We start from the raw sequence: 6000 nt of genomic DNA, 5'->3' as shown, positions 1-6000 counted from the left end.
AGCTGTCACTCAGCGTGTGGGCGTGTCTAAATGCAACCAATCATAGGCGCCTGTGGGCAGGGGAAGCAGAGAATAGTAGATTGATTAATGAGCGGCCGGCATTTTCATATTAATTGAAGCCGCGTATCATTGGAACAGCTGTTCTTCGCCGCGCTGATGATCAGGGATCAGTGAGTATGCAACAGGGGATGATAAAGACCGATGACTGAGAACAGCAGAAAAAAAGGTAAGTAGACTGACATTTAACAAAAAAAACCCCGACATCGTTCGTTTAAAAACGCACACGGACGGTACGTGCTGAACACGGGCATGCTACGTGTGCAGGCACGGACCCATTGACTTTAGTGGGTCCGTGCCTGCGTGTTGACGGCCAAAAACGGACATGTCGACCATGTGGAAAAACGCAGACACGTACTAACCACACGGACACACGTTGCGTGTGATTTTATGTGTGTGTGTCATCTACCATAGGGTAACATTGGTCAACGTGTCTCCTTGTCTCCAGTACATGCAAAAACGTACCAAAAACGTTCTGGAGGCACGGATGTGTGTTGCAGGCCTAAGAGATACATATCAGCTGACATGTGCAGGGAAAGGTACGAAATCAGTAACTCATAGGTAGTGAAGGGGTTAATAAATAAATTGGCAATTAGCGAGCAAAACACTGGCGTTTTAATGACTGATGATAGGTAAAGGTTTATTGAATAGCAGTTGTATCATGCCCCAGGTTGGTACGTTGATTGTTTTATGTGTTTTTTACCTGCTCCTGGTTTCAGCTTACAGATACTGAGGTAAAAAACTCACCAAATACTGAATGTGTGCATGTGACCTTACAGATGCTGAGGTAAAAACTCACCAAATACTGAATGTGTGCACGTGGCCTTACAGATACTGAGGTAAAAACTCACCAAATACTCAACAGTTCAGAAATACATTGATCTGGTTAAAAATTGTTCATAATTGATAATCAATCACATCTGCACTTTGAAACCTATCAGGGAGGCGCAGAGATGACGCTGCAGTTTATACAAAAACTTAATTACCAAAGTAGCATTGATGATAGTGAAAAAAGTATTGTTTAGGGTACGCTCACACAAGCGTATAAATCGGACGAGTGCAATGCGAGAAAATGTTGCATTGAACTTGGTCCCATGTTAGAAAATGTTGTAGCTCAGATCAGCAATTTTTTTCTCTGCCCTAAACGGACTGAGGAAAAAAATCGCAGCATGCTGTGATTGTCTGCGAGAGCCGTATCAATCGCACCCATTCAAGTGAATGGGTGCGAGAGAAACATCGGACTGCACTCGGATGTTTTCCCAGTGCAGTGCGATATACGCACAGGCTGATGACGGAGGACATGGGGGGATTAACCCCTCAATCTCCTCCTCAGCGCCCACCCTCAGCTTCGCAGCTATGACCCGATCCGGTCACAGCTGCTTGACACTCGTCTTACGCTCGCAGCAGAGCCTGAGCCAGGGGTCATTAACATATCGCATTTGTTGCTCTCGCATCGGATGCCATACGCTAATGTGTCTGCAGCCTTCGGCCGGTTTCAGACGTCCATGTTTAATCACGTACAGTGCCTACAAGTAGTCTTTGACCCCCTGCAGATTTAGCAGGTTTGATAAGATGCAAATAAGTTAGAGCCTGCAAACTTCAAACAAGAGCAGGATTTATTAACAGATGCATAAATCTTACAAACCAACAAGTTATGTTGCTCAGTTAAATTTTAATAAATTTTCAACATAAAAGTGTGGGTCAATTATTATTCAACCCCTAGGTTTAATATTTTGTGGAATAACCCTTGTTTGCAATTACAGCTAATAATCGTCTTTTAAAAGACCTGATCAGGCCGGCACAGGTCTCTGGAGTTATCTTGGCCCACTCCTCCATGCAGATCTTCTCCAAGTTATCTAGGTTCTTTGGTTGTCTCATGTGGACTTTAATCTTGAGCTCCTTCCACAAGTTTTCAATTGGGTTAAGGTCAGGAGACTGACTAGGCCACTGCAACATCTTGATTTTTTCCCTCTTGAACCAGGCCTTGGTTTTCTTGGCTGTGTGCTTTGGGTCGTTGTCTTGTTGGAAGATGAAATGACGACCCATCTTAAGATCCTTGATGGAGGAGCGGAGGTTCTTGGCCAAAATCTCCAGGTAGGCCGTGCTATCCATATTCCCATGGATGAGGACCAGATGGCCAGGCCCCTTGGCTGAGAAACAGCCCCACAGCATGATGCTGCCACCACCATGCTTGACTGTAGGGATGGTATTCTTGGGGTCGTATGCAGTGCCATCCAGTCTCCCAACGTCACGTGTGTGGTTGGCACCAAAGATCTCGATCTTGGTCTCATCAGACCAGAGAACCTTGAACCAGTCTGTCTCAGAGTCCTCCAAGTGATCATGAGCAAACTGTAGATGAGCCTTGACATGACGCTTTGAAAGTAAAGGTACCTTACGGGCTCGTCTGGAACGGAGACCAATGCGGTGGAGTACGTTACTTATGGTATTGACTGAAACCAATGTCCCCACTGCCATGAGATCTTCCCGGAGCTCCTTCCTTGTTGTCATTGGGTTAGCCTTGACTCTTCGGACAAGCCTGGCCTCGGCACGTGTGGAAACTTTCAAAGGCTGTCCAGGCCGTGGAAGGCTAACAGTAGTTCCATAAGCCTTCCACTTCCGGATGATGCTCCCAACAGTGGAGACAGGTAGGCCCAACTCCTTGGAAAGGGTTTTGTACCCCTTGCCAGCCTTGTGACCCTCCACGATCTTGTCTCTGATGGGCTTGGAATGCTCCTTTGTCTTTCCCATGTTGACCATGTATGAGTGCTGTTCACAAGTTTGGGGAGGGTCTTAATTAGTCAGAAAAGGCTGGAAAAAGAGATAATTAATCCAAACATGTGAAGCTCATTGTTCTTTGTGCCTGAAATACTTCTTAATACTTTAGGGGAACCAAACAGAATTCTTGTGGTTTGAGGGGTTGAATAATAAATGACTCTCTGAATAAACTTTTCACAGTTTTAAAAAAAAAATAAAAAAAGAAATAACATTCTTTTTTGCTGCAGTGCAGCAAAAAAGTCCAAATGTCACAATGCCAAGTTAATTCCGAATGTGTAAACCTGCTAAATCTGCAGGGGGTTGAATACTACTTGTAGGCACTGTACAAGCCACACATATGGTAATGGTCATATGTGTGTCATGCGTGTGTCGCGCGTATGTCACATATGTGAAATCTGTGTTTCCATACGTGTGAAATCAGTGTGACACGTATCGGAGAAAACACGGGTCTTTGAAATAAAATGATTTTCTACATTCACCTGTATCCAGCGCTGTTTTCTTCGGCTCTGCTGTCTCCTGCTTCTGACCCCCGCTAATTATACTGATAGAATAATCACTGCACTGAGGACCTGAAAGCCGGAGCATCACAGGGACGGCATTGCGGGGACAGGTGAGTATCCAGCAAGCAGTATGTGTGCAATGAACTCTGATGACATCCTGATGACACCCCCGCGACATCTGCGCTACAGCGGGTGCCACGAAGGTGACTTCACGGGTTCATCAGAGTTCATTGAGAACTCCGATGACCTCCTGGATGTCACTGCACACACACTGCTTGCTGGATACTCACCTGTCCCCGGCGATACTGTCATTGGCGGTGCTGTGCCCAACGGTGTCCCCGCAATGCTCCGGCTTCCAGCTCCTCAGTGCAGTGAATAATCAATGAATATAATGAGCGGGGGGTCAAAAGCAGGAGGCAGCAGAGCCAAAGAAAGCAGCGCTGGATGCAGGTGAATATGTGACGCCCTGGCAAAACCAGGTAGTCACAGTTAGGCCGAGCATTACACCGTTCCCTCACTAGGAAACATACAGCTAACCAGAAAACCTAGTCACACCCCTTAGGGAAAGATAGACACACCAGTGGGCGTGACCAGGCGGTTGGGACATGCCCACCCAGGGGTCCAGACAGCCTGGGGAGGGAAAGCAGGCAGTCAAAGTCAGATTAGTCTGAAGTTCGGTTTGGAGAGGAGTGTGGGCTGGAGCTAAGTGTAGCTCCAGCAGTGAAGTTCAGTTTGAACGGTACCAGGGTAGGAGCCCTGGTGCCACTGGCTAGGAGGCAGACGGTGGTCTCCGTCAGCAGGAGACGGGAAGACGGCTCGGTGGAACCGAGGTGGACGGGGACAGGTTTGTAGCCCGCCGGTACCGACACGGGGAACCGACCCGGAAACCGGAGCACAAAGGGGGGTACTCGGACCCTGAAGCCAGGACCAGAACCAAGTAGAACTGGTTAATTAATCGATTGAGGCCAGGACTAGAGGTCCTGTCCCACCCAAAGTCCCTCATAGAAGACAACAGCCCACCGATTGGGGATAAGAGGTCACCACCAGGGCCCATAGATCCCACGGGCCAGCGTCTGCGGGCACGGCTCCTTAGGCCACATACAGCCGGGAGCGGACTCCTGAGTTTCACACTAGGAAAGTCCACCTTACACAAACAGTGCAGGAAAAGGATAGAGACCACCATCCGGGTGGGGGACCCTAACGCAACCGGCCACGGCACCGGCCACCATCATTTTGGTTTACCAGAGACTCATGTGTTTTACTAACAGTGAGTACACCAGCACCCCCTATGGTTGCCATCCCCTGCACTGAGCCACCGGGTCCCGGGGCCACCATCCCTACCCACGGAGGGGTTAACAACTTGCTGCACAACATCTCCCCCGGGTGCCCCATAACAGCAGCGGTGGTGTCCCACCTCACCGCACACCGTGGGTGGCGTCACGAACTTACTACGGCCTAGCCAGTACATCTATGTCCCCCCCATTTATTCGGCGTGTCCGTGAGAACCCCGGGTCCAGAGACCCTCGAACCACCACCCCTGAAGGTCCGGACCCGAGAAGCGCCGGCTACTGGCATGGGGGCGGCACAAATATAGAAAATCTTTTTATTTAAAAGACCCGTGTTTTCTCCTGTACATGTCACACTAATGTCACACAGATCACATCAGTGTGCGATCCGTGTGACACCCGTGCTGCCGGACGGACATGTCTCCGTGTGTGCATGTGGGGCCATGAAGGGTCACACGGTCCATGTGAAAACACGACCATGTGAGTAAAACTATTGAATAACATGGGTACATGTGGCAATCGTGTTAAATACGGATGTCATACGTACCTGAAGCACGGACGTCTAAAACGGGCCTTATTCTGAGCAGATGCACTCAGCAACACATTTCCACTTCGATATGAGGTCTTCATGAGGCTAAAATGAAAGTTTTGGTTGGCCAACATGCTGAACAGGGGATCCAAAGGTATGCCATAAACTTGGCAGATGGGAATACCTCTATCCCTGTAAACAATAATTTTCTGCAATTAGAAACACAAAAATGTAAGGTGTTGTCTAGTTTAAGAAGCCAATCTCAACAATTTTAGCCTTTTAAAGAATTTTTAATAGAAGAAAGTCCTCCATCTTTTACAGAGAACAGAGAGCAAGAACAAAGAGCGGCTTCTTCTTTGGAGGAGCCAGCACGTGGACATTGCATTCACTGCTCCTTAACAATTGTGTAAAGCTTCATTTTCCCTGTGGAGGCGCTGCAGGGGAAGTGAACACTGTCTGTCAGGTTCAACCACGGATTACAGCAGATCGCTAAATACCCCAATGGCAGGATGCCCTTCAATCATCTTCAAGAGAATTTGTAATCAGAAAATGATCTAATGTTTAAAGGGAGGTATTTGCTAATATTATTACTACACCTACTACATATTGGGATAGGATCTTGGAGATGGGAATACCTCTTTAAGGCCCCCTTCACACGTCCGTGAAAATCATGCACATTTTTCACGAGGTTGTCAAAGGTGCTTATTGCCCTCTGTGTGCAGTGTTTATGGCGCAAGTGTGTTCTCCGTTTGCTATCTGTGATAAGACACGGAGAACGGCAACTTTCTGATTATCTGTCCCTGGCATTGCAGTCCATGGCTCTGATCTTTGGTCCCCGATCCTGCCGACTCCC

The sequence above is a fragment of the Anomaloglossus baeobatrachus genome, chromosome 3 (assembly GCF_048569485.1).
Source record: "Anomaloglossus baeobatrachus isolate aAnoBae1 chromosome 3, aAnoBae1.hap1, whole genome shotgun sequence".
NCBI classification, from domain to species: Eukaryota; Metazoa; Chordata; class Amphibia; order Anura; family Aromobatidae; genus Anomaloglossus; species Anomaloglossus baeobatrachus.
The sequence above is the reverse complement of the archived record's forward strand: the minus strand, read 5'-3'. Positions refer to the sequence as shown.